This window comes from Zophobas morio, unplaced genomic scaffold (genome assembly GCF_036711695.1).
Source record: "Zophobas morio isolate AGI-343-1 ecotype UQ-CSIRO unplaced genomic scaffold, CSIRO_AGI_Zmor_V1 ptg000018l, whole genome shotgun sequence".
NCBI classification, from domain to species: Eukaryota; Metazoa; Arthropoda; class Insecta; order Coleoptera; family Tenebrionidae; genus Zophobas; species Zophobas morio.
In genome coordinates, this window is record NW_026972123.1 from 182,643 (window position 1) to 195,779 (window position 13,137).

At 35.1% G+C, this 13,137-nt stretch overlaps 1 protein-coding gene across 1 annotated transcript in view; it reads right to left on the reverse strand.

The window, feature by feature from the left end:
- Positions 1 to 13,137, reverse strand: part of LOC135130827 (receptor-type guanylate cyclase Gyc76C-like) — a 95,270-nt gene that overhangs the window by 45,653 nt on the left and 36,480 nt on the right. Inside the window, exon 2 of the mRNA XM_064058249.1 lies at positions 12,234 to 12,280. The gene's annotated coding sequence lies outside the window, so the exon portion shown is untranslated. The remainder of the gene's footprint in view (positions 1 to 12,233; positions 12,281 to 13,137) is intronic.

The window sequence follows — 13,137 nt, forward strand, 5'->3', positions numbered from 1 at the left end:
ACTCAAAACTTTTCTCACTGTGAATTGTTTTTATAGTTTTGAGGATTATCTTCAGTGTAGAAATTTTAATAGTTTGTTTACTGATTTGATTTGCTGTATGTATTTAACTTGTGAAAAATAGATTTGTAAGTTTTTAACACCAATGAATTATTGATTGAAAAAAATCGGAAAATTGAAAAATCAGTGAAAAATTGAACAATGCACGAAACTGAAACATCAAAAAATTGAAAATCAACAAACTGAAAAGTGAAAAAATTGAAAAACGAAAAACCGAAGAACTAAAAAACCAAAAAATCGATTAATCGAGAAATTGACAAGTTGTAAAATAGAAAAATCGAGAAAGGAAAAAATCGAGGATCAAAAATTAGAAAAATCTAGAGATTGAAGAATAGAAAAGTGAAAAATTCCAAAACTGAAAAATCTAAAATTCGAAAAATTGAGAAATCGAAAATTTGTTGTTGGATTTTTTTCCAAAAATCTCGATGTGTAAGGTAAAAATACAACACGGGTTCATAAACGAGAATTTTAGGACTACATTACTTTTTTAACATTTAGATAACATTTATTTGACAAAATTTTAAGATGACATCATGAACAGATAAATTTTGATTTCAGACCATTCCGTTTTGCAGTTTCAAAGTTAAATTGCAAAATGTTGTTATTAGACATTTTATTATTATATTAGACAAATTTTGGGCGAACAGACAGACAGACAGACGGACAGACGGGGGGAATCGGGAGACCATTCTCTTCGTACTCATGGTCAAGTCATGACATATCGAGAAATTAGGAAATTCATTTGTGAGTTAAAAATTTTAAGTACGTTCTGTGAAATACAGCGAGACATTTCGCATTCTAGAAAGCCTCACTAATTTTCTGGAAAGATCCAAAATAAATCACTGACACAGATTGCTAAACGTATCCCAAATTTAATAAAGGTACCTGACGATGCTCTTGCAACTATGTATAGTGAACGATGTAATCGGGAAAACGTGAGTTTCGTTATACACATGTTTGTATAAGTATGCACATTTCTTGAAAAAGCCCAGAGGCAAAACACAACCCAGCTACATGGGAAAAGTTTTTCTCTGAAATTAAAACCTCTGTAAACAAACCAGTCAACTGGGATAATCCCGTATTCACGAAAACAAATATTCCAATGTGTGTAAATATTTCCTGAACTTTGAACAACCAACAAAGCGCATCTCAGATAATCACCATCTCCAAGAAGCAACAATCAAGAACCTGCTACTCAACCACAAACACGGGTTAATCTACCATGTGAAACTGATTACGATCAGGCAACTTTAAAAAAAAACACACGCAATTATCTAAATTAAAATCCGACATAATCAGCGCCAAATCAAGTCCACAATCTGAATCCAACCGAACACAACACGCAACTAATATCTAATTTATGTCGAAACAAAAACGGATTTAGATAAAGCAGCTACTACACTCACCGACGTCTGTAAAAAAATCAATTCGCCACATTACGCCACCAGAACACGCAAAATTCCGCCACACTAAACCCGCGACATTCTGCTTCTCGAAAAGAAAACCCACTGGTCTGCAAAAAACAAGCAATTCGCACTCGATCGACGGAAAATCGTCGGAACTGAACGCTTCCAAGCCCTCGGAACGTCCGCATCACTTCTTCCACTGAACATCGTCTCGGTCCACCATTAAATCAGCTAATTACGTATACATAAACTGGAAGCTAACGGCCGTGAAAAAGACTGCAGGCAAATTGAAATTCATCAAAACAAACAAACTGATAAGGAGGCTGCATAAAGAGCAAGATAAGGCGAATTTTTGGCGAGCGAAAAAATTCACACGTGCCGCTTTCAGCTTATCGGGGCGATAAGATAGCGCGCTTTTTTCAGCTGAATTTTCGTTTATTGTAGTTTATGTTATTGCGGTTCGGCAATGGGATTGTATGACTTATGGCCAGATTTGGTGTTTCCGCTATTTCTTCTGAAATCACGTGGAAATTCGGTGCATGGGGCCTGGGTCCGATGGGTCTTCTCTTGATGAATGCATGGTTATGAACGACATGATTCAGCACTTGCCAAGGTCGCTAGCTTAAATGTTATTGTTTGTCAATAGAACTATTAAGAGAAACGATTATTATGTATTATTAGTATGGTGTAGTTAAAAATAAAACGATCGAAGAATCAAGGGGGGTCGATTGAGGTGGCATCAATGAATTCGCCTTGACCAGACAGGCGACACCTGCGCTACTGAGTTGTGCTTCTGAATTTTAATTTCTAATTTTTTTGCGGTTCGGGGTCGCCGAAACCACGATAATAAAAAAAAACACCAGATGTGCTTGTAACGAACAACGATGACATTTTTTACCTCCAGAATACGAAAAAGGTGGTCCCAGTTTCCGTCTGTCCGTTTGACTGTCCGTCTGTCTGCGTCTATTTTTATTACACAGATAAATTCCAAACTAAAAAATCCAAAAATTAAAAAAACAAAAATTATAAAATCAGAGCACTGAAAAACCGAAAAATTGAAAAAATAAAAACTCGAAACGAAAAATTGCAAATCGAAAAATTGAAAAATTTAAACTGAAAACTCATGAAATTCAAATCGAAAAATTTGCAAAATTTAAAAACTGAAATATTCGAAAACTGAAAAATCGAAAAACAGAAAAATTAAAAATGAAAAATTCAAATTAAGTCAAAAAAGCTTTGGGAATGTTATTTACGCCAACGGTTTTTATTTTATTTATACGGAGTTATTATTCTTAAATTAAATCACATCACGTTATTTCTGTCGAAATGTCAGTTTTAACATTATGGTATCCAACACTATGCCACTGTTGTTACACAAAACATAACTATATTTCACTTTTTTTTAATGGTATGAAATGTCAAACATGGTTTTGAAATTTATTTCTGGTTGCGTCTTGAATTTTTTAGGCGTGGAGCTTCTCGTAAATAACCCTGTAGTTATGAGCAAACAAAAATTTTTTTAATTTCTCAAAAAAGCGAGATCTATTGTGCACACCCAACAAATCTCGGTTTTCAGAGACGACGGAAGCATTTTTCAAGTTTTAAATTAACAGACGGAAGTGAAGCATCTCATTAAACCACTTACAGCATGCCTCCAATACGAAAATCTTCCACTCGAAAATACCTCACAATTTCGAAAATCCACAACACCCAACAATAACCTCGACCAAACTCCGACATTCCGCCATCTCACTTTCTATTGGCACCGAACAACAAGCCCCGTAAACAAACCTCTAATCCAAATCTATGACTGTAAAATGCATTTAAATAGTTGGACCATATCCATTTCATAAATTCTCGGTAAACACTTAAACACATGGAGAGAGAGTATCGAGTGGGCAGACATTTTCTGTTCAATCGCCCGAAAAAATCGCTCCTTTGAATATTCACGAGGAAAGCTTGTCCCGGAGCAATGAAAACCGATTGCTGCTGAATGCACGATGAAACAGCGACGAAATAAGAAAATTGGAGCGTCTGGAAGCGGAGGAATAATTAATTATTAATATGGGAGCAGAAGGGCTATTTTGGGCCCAAGGCAGGTGCACTGCGCGAAATATATTTTTTTAAGTAGGCGGATAACAAAGTTATTAAGGGAAGGTGGGGTCTTCGGTATTGAGATTTCAGCGGATTTTCACGTTTTGAGGTCTCCGGGGTGTGTTTATGTCGTTTTTAACGAAGTGCTGTTATTTTTGTATTTCAGGATTATGCCTACGTTTTTTATGGAAACAGAACACACTTCTAGTCTCTTTTTATTTCCCGACGAATTGCTACTAAAGTACGAAAAAAATAATCTCCCGCTTCCGTCTCTCTGTCTGTCTGTCTGTTTGGCGTCTGTACCAATTTTTATTAGACACGTAATCTTCTAAACTATGGGACCGATTGTTACCAAATTTTGTAAGTATATTAGGAATATCATACAGATGGTAAAACGCTACCCAAAATTTGGCTAATCATTCACACCAACAATTTGTTGACGTCAATTCAAAGAATTCTATATTGAAATGATTTACTGTGTAAACGTTATACAACAATATACTTCCACAATTGTGGTGTACGAATTTGCTTTGAGCTTTTCTCTAAACGTCCAATTTTTCGCAAATAAAATTAACACTTGTATCAATAACTCAGGATATAATTTTATTTCTCTGCTTTGAAGAGACAAACTGATTCGAATCAAACTAATGTCTACGTGACATTCTTTCGATGTATAACCATATACACTTGAGTTAAGCTTGTTATTAGTGATGAGAGGGCATTTTATCCCGTTGGTTTTTTGCCTTGAATACATATATTATACCAATTTTTTAAAGGGATTGTTCAACGTTTCGGTTTTTTAATCTCTCGGTTTTTTAGAGTTTCAAAAGTTTGAATAAATCTAAAAACTGAAAAATTGAAAGTTTAAAAGACAGAAAATTATAAAAACTGAAAAACTCAAAAACCGAAAGATCGATAAATCTGAAAAATTGAAAGATCCAGTGGTTATAAAAATTAAAAAATCCGAAAATCGAAAAATCGAAAAGCTGGAATATCGGAAAATTGAAAATTCGAGAAATTGAAAGATCTAAAATTTGAAAAAATGAAAATGTGTATAATCGAAAAGCTGTATAAAATGGATAAAACTTGGGATATTACTATTTTAACACTAAAAGAAGCATTTTTGTAGGTGTCAACGACTTTCCAAATCAGATAAAAAAGTTGAGCAAATTTTGAGCTGGGCTACACTTGGATTTTTATTTAAACACACAAAGTTGCGATTTTGAGAAAAATCAAGTGTCTTCGAAATCTGAGTGCCCATTCGAAAAATATGATTTTTCAAACTTGAAGTTTTCTAGTTTGAAGTTCTGTTATATTGGTGTTCGTAAGACATTTAAAAAAAAATACTTTCTGTAGTCCACAGCTAAGGCATGCCCGGGGAGCGGCGGACACCAGTTTAGCCCTCGAGTGTACGAGATTCGCCCAGACGGAGGAATTAAATAAGATCTCGACGAGCAGAAAACACACAATGTACGAAGTTGGCCTTTAAAAAAGCGTCCTGTGGCGCAATATTCGTTACATTCGCAGCAGAAAACTCGAACTTTTCCCTAAACCTTCATCCTCTTTCTCTTAAACATTTTTTCTTATCAATTTTCAGCTCGTTCAAAAGCACGCCGCCCACGGTATCAAATTCCATCAGTCGTCAACTTCACAAACAAAAATTACCTCCCACTTTCCGCCATTCTTCCATTCCCTTCATAACTTGTTTTTCCAGACGGTTTTATTTAATTTCTTGTTATTGACACTGCCAATACCAAGCAAATCGCAATTATTGGTTTCTCCGCTCTTCTCCGGATCAATCTAACTGTTTAATCTCCATTTAAGTCCGTCAGGAACTCGACTTGGCGCGCTATTTTCACGTGACACTATTTCTCTGAACTTGATGCTCCCTCAGGAACCTATTTTAGCCGCGGAACGTCGCTATTATTATTATTGTGTTTACACAGTCACATCGAAAATAACCGGGGAATCCAAATTAGGTTATTAATAGGCGTCTCTTTTTCTCGAGAGGACGTTATTTTTAATCCAAGCTGCGATGATCTTGTTTGTCATACGATACTAAGCGCATTTGCACACTTTCTAATTTACTTGCGAAAGGCGGCGACAGATGCTTGTAATATTGTGACATTCGGATGTATTTTTAGACCGGCGCTGCAATAAATGGAAATGAAGTTGCAGATTCGCGAGGTGATGATGCAAGTGTAAAATGACAACGATTTAATCGGGCGAGAGGAACGCTCGGCCTGGGGACTTGTCCGAAATTCTTTCTAGTTCTAGTTGTCCTCAATAGACAGTTATTAAAAACTTTTATTAAACTCTCCAAGACGTGGCCAAAATTGTGAAAAATAAACAAACAAACAAAAATTGTTGCTGTCAAATTTTATTGTCCAATTTGAGACTTCTAAAATAAAGCTAGTTTATTATTATTGTTTATATCATGTTTTTACAAATTTTTTGGAGCGCAGTTACATAACTAAAACATCATAGATTGAATACATGGAAAACTGTTTAGGTCAATAATTGGAATAGAAATTTCTACACTTATACACTGACCTGACCTGACCTTACAAATTTAAAATTTTGAAAGTGTAACAAAAAAGTCCTAAACCTCGCTGCCTTGATTGATTTTAAATGCACGCCAATCTATTTCCGTCTTGCAGTCTTATTTCAGGAGCTCGGGATGTCGATGCCTTTATTTATGTTAACCATCAACAGAAATAACCGCATGAATGTTCCACGTGGGAAGATACAGATGGGAAATGGTCTAGCCGGTGGCGCTGTGACATTTCGGTTGTTTTCTTTACAACGTTGTTTGGTCGTTAGTTCGTATTTATTATTACGTGTATCAAATGCTAAACCGTGTTCTCGCGACGGAATGGAAATAAAAATTGTGGGTAATGGATTGTTTGTTGATTGAATGGGTCAGGGCGTGGTTCGATGCAGTTTGTTTGTTGATTGGTGTGTAATTGGAGTGCATTTTGTAATAGTGCCTAGAGGAACGAACACAAATGTCAACTATCTGTTCGAGAATTGCGAGCGCAGAGAGCCCAATAGAGGGAGAGAGTGAAATTCGCGTTTCACCGAAAACACAAATTCCCAAATCTACGTCCAGTACAACGGAAAACGACAAAGATTAGGTAGCATTTACAACACACATTGTATCCTTCCGTAAACGACCACGCACAACTCTAATAGGTTTCTCTTAATTGACATTTGCAACATTTTAAATAAAATGAATATAATTAATCCATATCAGGCGTAAATGATTTTAATTGGATAATTAGACTCGGCGCTAGTAAATACCAGCCAAACAAGATTAGCACCATTCCAGTGAGAACTGGACTCACGCAACGCTCCACTGGGACTCATAGCTTTCGACACTGAAATGTACCATCACACCCAAACCACCCGAAACCAAATTTCTAGCTAATTCGAAATCCATGTCGCCGTCCAAAACGTTTAAGAAAATTACCACGACGTTGTTGTTGTTGTTCGACCAGGAAAACAAACACAGTGACTCAACTAATTAAGATTCCTGTTATAGGAATCCAAAAAACGAAAATGAATATTCAGAATTTCGCGAAAGATAAAGGTCGCGGAAATCTACTGGTTGTAGAGGAAGGTGGAATGAAATGGAATCACATCAGAACCATAGAGACCGTCTGAAAATAGGAAATTTTCCAGAGCGCCGGTGCCGGAATCAAAATTTTATATACTTTTAAATGAACGAAAGTTTAGGCCTTCCAGGTGCTGGTCCAAATTTTTTTCGCGCTGGTTCAGTACCGATGACGAGCCTCTGAGATTCTTTCAAATTACTTTAAAAACCAGATACAAGTGGTCCCCGAAATTCTTTCAAACTGCTTCAAGAACAAAACAAACGGGCTCCCCGAGGTTCTTTCATACTACTTCAAAAACCAGACACAAAGGGTCCCCGAGATCCTTTCATAGTACTCCATAAACAAAATAGAAGTGATCTCCGAGATTCTTTCAAACTACTCCAAAAACAAAACAAAAATTGTTCCCCAAGATGTTTTCAAACTACTTCAAAAACGAAACAAAAGTGGTTCCCGAGATTCTTTCAAATTACTTTAAAAACAAAACAACAGAGGCCCTCAAACAAAAGAGGCCCTCGAGATTCTTTCCAAAAATTGAAATGTTGAAAAATTGAAACATCGAAACTACGAAGAAATTTAAAAATCGAACAGAGATATCAGAACAAAGAAAAATTGAAAAATCAAAAAAATCAAGAATCGAAAAATTGAAAAATCCCAAAACTAAGATGTCGAAAAATTGGAAAATCGAAAAACCGTGAAATCGAAGAATCGAAACACGGAAAAACTAAACCACGGAAAAATGCAAACATAGAAAGATCGAGAAATCGAAAAGTCGAGCACCCGAAAAATTGAAAAATAGAGAAAACGAATTATGCCAAACTCGATAAATTGAAATATTGAAAAATTGCGAAATTGACAATTGAAAAATAGAAAAATATAAACACCGAAAATTGAAAAATCGAGAAATAAAAAATTTAAAAATGGAGAATTTAATCGGAAAATTGAAGTATCGAAAAATTGAAATACCGAAAAACTGAGGAATCGAAAAACTGAAAACTTAACAAATCGAAACAGCAAAAATTGAAAAATTGAAAGATCTAAAATTTAAAAAATCGAAGGAGTGAAAAATCAAGAAATTGAAAAATCAAGGGTTCGAAATACATGTTGAAAAATTGAGAAACCGAAAAACTAAAAATCGAAAAGTCGAAGAATACAGAAATCGAAAATTTAGAATCACCAAAAATTGGGAAATTGAAAAATCAAAAAATTGAGAAGCCGAGAAAAAGAAGCCTCAAAAAATTTGTCGAATTTGAAATTGAAAAACAAAAAAGTAAAAACTCGGGTAAACGAAAAATCGAAAAGTCGAAAAATTGATAAATTATTAAATTGCAACAGAGAAATTAATACCAAAAAATTGGTCTAAAGAGTTTAGACAGTACTTCCCTCGCTGTCGGAAACTTGACGACTGCATGCCTATTGTGTTTTTTTTCTCATTACATTTTTGTAGTGGGAATTTAAAAAAAAATTGCGATGACGTCATCAACATTTTTGCAAGGACACGTATATCAGTTGGGATAGATGTAGTGTAATACTAAGAATAAAATTATTATATTCTCAAATTTTCGGGAAAATGAATTGGGTCGTTTGAATATTGATTTGTAATAATCAATAAAATAACGAAACAATTTACTCACGTATACCTACGTATCAGAGGCAACTGAAAATCGTGTATGTATAAACATTCTTAATTTAAGATGACAGGCGTAACAGCATACGTGAGAGCCAAACACAGAAACTGTAAACAAAACGACCGTCGGTTTTATTGCTTCGACTTCCGCTTATTATATAAAACATTGGGTTTTATTTTAATTCTTGACGGTGAAATTCACAATTGGTTGATTATAAACATGTCTACTTCACATTCGCGGAATCAAGTGAACGCATAAAACAAATGCAGGTCTGTAATGTTAAAGTCGATGTAAATAAGCGTGCTACCCTTATGTTTCAACCGAGTTTTTCCTTTAACAAATTTTGTGTCTACCAAATTGGGTTGGTTGGGGTGTAATACTAATAATAAGTGTTGCCTTTAATTTAATCAATAAAATAAATTGACTTCATTAATTTTTTTGAACCACCTCTTAAGAAAATCTAAAAAATATGAATGGAATGATAAATCACAAGTACAAACTCATCATATTTTTTGCATTTTAGATAGGATTTATTCAGCAAAATTTAAGGGTGACGTCATCAATTTTTTTAGGAGGGATGAACAAATACATTTTGAACAAAAGTTTACCATGCTTATAATAACTTTAAAATATTCCCAAGATTTCAAAGCATTCGGTTTTGTAATTCCTGATTAAATCAATAAAATAAATTTACGCATTCATTAATTTTTTTGAGTCACCCTGCATATGCAAATCCAAAAATATGAATGGAATGATAAATCACAAGTACAGACTCATCATATTTTGTACATTTTAGATACGATTTATTCGGAAAACTTTTGAGCTGACGTCATCAGTTTTTTGTAGAAGATAACCAAATATATTTTGACTAAAAATTTATTATGCTCTTTATAACCTTAAAACATCTGCAAGATTTCAAAGCATTCGGTTTTGTAGTTCCTGATTAAATCAATAAAATAAATTTACGCATTCATTAATTTTTTTGAGTCACTCTGTATATGCAAATCCAAAAAATATGAATGGAGTGATAAATGACAAGTACAGGCTCATCATATTTTGTACATTTTAGATATGATTTATTCGGCAAACTTTCGAGCTGACGTCATCAAGTTTTTGGAGGGGATAAGCAAATATATTTTGACTAAACATTTATTATGCTCTTTATGACCTTAAAACATCTGCAAGATTTCAGAGCATTCGGTTTTGTAGTTCCTGATTAAATCAATAAAATATATTTACGCATTTATTAATTTTTTTGAGTCACCCTGTATATGCAAATCCAAAAAATATTAATGGAGTGATAGTTCACAAGTACAGACTCATCATATTTTGTACATTTTAGATATGATTTATTCCACAAACTTTTGAGCTGACGTCATCAAGTTTTTGGAGGGGATAAGCAAATATTTTTTGACTAAAGATTTATGATGCTCTTTATAGCCTTAAAACATCTGCAACATTTCAAAGCATTCTGGTTAGCAGATTAAAAATTAAATTTCAAAATGTTGTTTTATAATTTTGATTTTTTTTCCAAAAATCTGGACGTTTCGGGTGAAAAGTCGATTCAGAGTTGTAAACTACATGTGTAGGACTATGTTATTTTATACAATTGAAAACCCATTTACTATGTACAATTTTGAAGTGACGTCATCGCTTTAGTGGTGGGGATGATTCGACAAATTTTGGTTAGCGTTTTACCATCTACATGATATTCTTAATATAAGTACAAAATTTCACAACAATCGGTCGAGTACTTTCGGAGATTATCTGTCTAATAAAAATCCGTGACAACAGACGGACAGACGGACAGACGGACAGACGGACAGACGGACGGACAGACGGACAGACGGACAGACGGACAGACAGACGGAAATGGGAGACCTATTTCTTCGTCTTCTAGGGGTCATGAAAGATCGAGAAAACGTAAAAGTAGAGAGTCGGCCGACGGACTCGATTACAATACTTCCTTTGCTTACGCTCGGGAAGTAAAAATTGAAAACTTCGACAAAAATCGAAAAAGTAGAAAACGAGAAATCGCAAAAAAATACCAAAACTGAAACTTCGAAATTTGAATAATCGAAAAACTGAAAAATCGAGAAATCGAAAAGTTGAAAATTCAAAAAGTGGAAAAATCGAAATATCGAAAATTTAAAAAACCCAAAAATTGAGAAAATAAAAACCTGAAAACTTAAAAAATCGAAAAATTAGATTGAAAAAATGAAAAATCGGGAAATCGGAAAGTCAAGAAATTGAAACATCGAAAATTCGGGAAATCGAGAAATAGAAAATTCAAAAAACTGAAAAATCGAAAAGTCGAAGCATCGAAAAATCGAAAAATAGAAAAATCGATTAATCAAAAAATTGAAAAATCGAAATTAGAAACGCCAAAAATTGATAAATTGACAAATTGCAGTTTCAAAGGTAAATTGCAAAATGTTATTGAACAATTTTGATTTCTGTTTCCAAAAATCTGAACGTCTAGAGGAAAATTCAACCCTAATGTATACCCCACCATTGTAAATTTTGGAGAGGACGCCATGAAAGGTGGGGATGATTAGGACAGACCTTGGACACACAGACGGAAACGGGAGCCATTTTTTTCGTACTCTAGGGGTCATAAAGTTGGCAAGTCGCCCGACTATACTTCCTCAGCTTACGCTCGAGAAGTAAAATTGAGGTTATGTACACCACCAATTGAATTTAAATTGTAGAATCGGCGTGTTCATCCAGAATCGGTTGCCGCAAAAAAAATATTTCAAAAATAACTAGAGAGACAAAGCGTTTTTATTTCAAACAAAAGGGGTCCACGCACCTTAAATCGAAGCAGCTTGGCAGTCGTCAAACGCAGTACAGAGCTGTATCTCATCTATTCTATAATTAATTTGACTGGACCCTTGGGTCATACGGTAGCAGAAAATTAATTCGTTTCTTGTGTTTATATGCCGATATGTAGTTGACTTTCAACACCATGAAATTAATTTTACCTTAGCGTTTACCCGTCGGTTTGTTTGCTATTAATCTTTCTCGTCGCAAGATATGAAAAAAAAAAGTAATATCATTAAATGTTATAGAATTATTTTAGTCAACTGAAGCTTAAAATAGATAATACATCTCCCGCAGGGTAGCAAATTAATATTTGTTAGTGTGGGTTTAGTGATAAAACAACAACTAATTGTTTGCCTTTGAATATCGGTGCGGAGTACATTACGGAATTATTTTATCATTGAATTTAGCTGGTTTGTCAGCTGTTCAACTCGCTCGGGGTACGAAGGTGAAACATAATTTGATTTTAGAACATTAAGGCTTAAAACTAATTATTAAATTGTTTTTCTGAATACGACTTTGGAATTTACGTAAACTTCCAGCCGGCAAGCGTCATTTATCGTAAATTGAGGAGGATCTTTAACACTCTCCTCTACACAAAGCATACTCACAGCCGTATGGTCATCCTTGTCCCACACTTCCTTGAACGGAGGCGTATCTGCAACAAAATAACGTTACGTGACTTCGGTGTAAATGCAACTTTAATCGGCATATCCTCATAAAATCGCGTATAAATCATGGTTAAGCGCCAAGGCCGCTCCAAAATGTACCACATTTTGCGGCCTCGACGGCCGTTGATCCCGTTTTCGGAAAACAAAAGTTCAAAGATACGCTAATTAAAATAATTATGGACGTTTCGGGCGTGAGGTGAAAACAAACGCGTAATTTTCGGACGAAAATTGCGTATTGTAGCGGTCGGTGGGCGGGCGTTTTTCCTCCAAAGACCTTTTCACTACACACACCAGTCCCTGCACCGTACCTGAACTTTGTGCAGCGGAATTCGAGGTCAAGTTTATAATTTATTAGTCTCGGACTTTGATTCTTGTTTTTTTATGAATTTTGAAAGTGTGAGACCTTTTCGCGTACTGTGAACTTTGGAACGTTCGCGAAGGTGGAGACGAAATTATGAATCGGTAGAGGCTTTGATGATTTATTAATGTATTCAAATGCGTCTGGGATTGATAATCGTTTCGACGAGAGGGAGAGGCGTCTTCTGGAAGGTCAAGATGTCAGGAGTGCGAGTTGCCGCCGCCGACAAACGGTTCGATCCGCGGCCGCCGCCGGTTTTTTTGGCGGTGCGTCGGATTCGCCGCCAAAATTCTGTCGGGCCATTACGTGAATAAAGTAAGAAAGAAGCAATAAAATCTCGTTTTTCGAGATTACGGTGTTCTTGTTTTTTTTTTTTTTCAATCGCAACCGTATATGAAAGTCTGGGTAATGGGTTTTGTGATTATGAAAAGTTGTTTTGAGCTCGGTGTTTACTTTCGCTTTGCTGGCTCTTCGTTTGTTGTAATC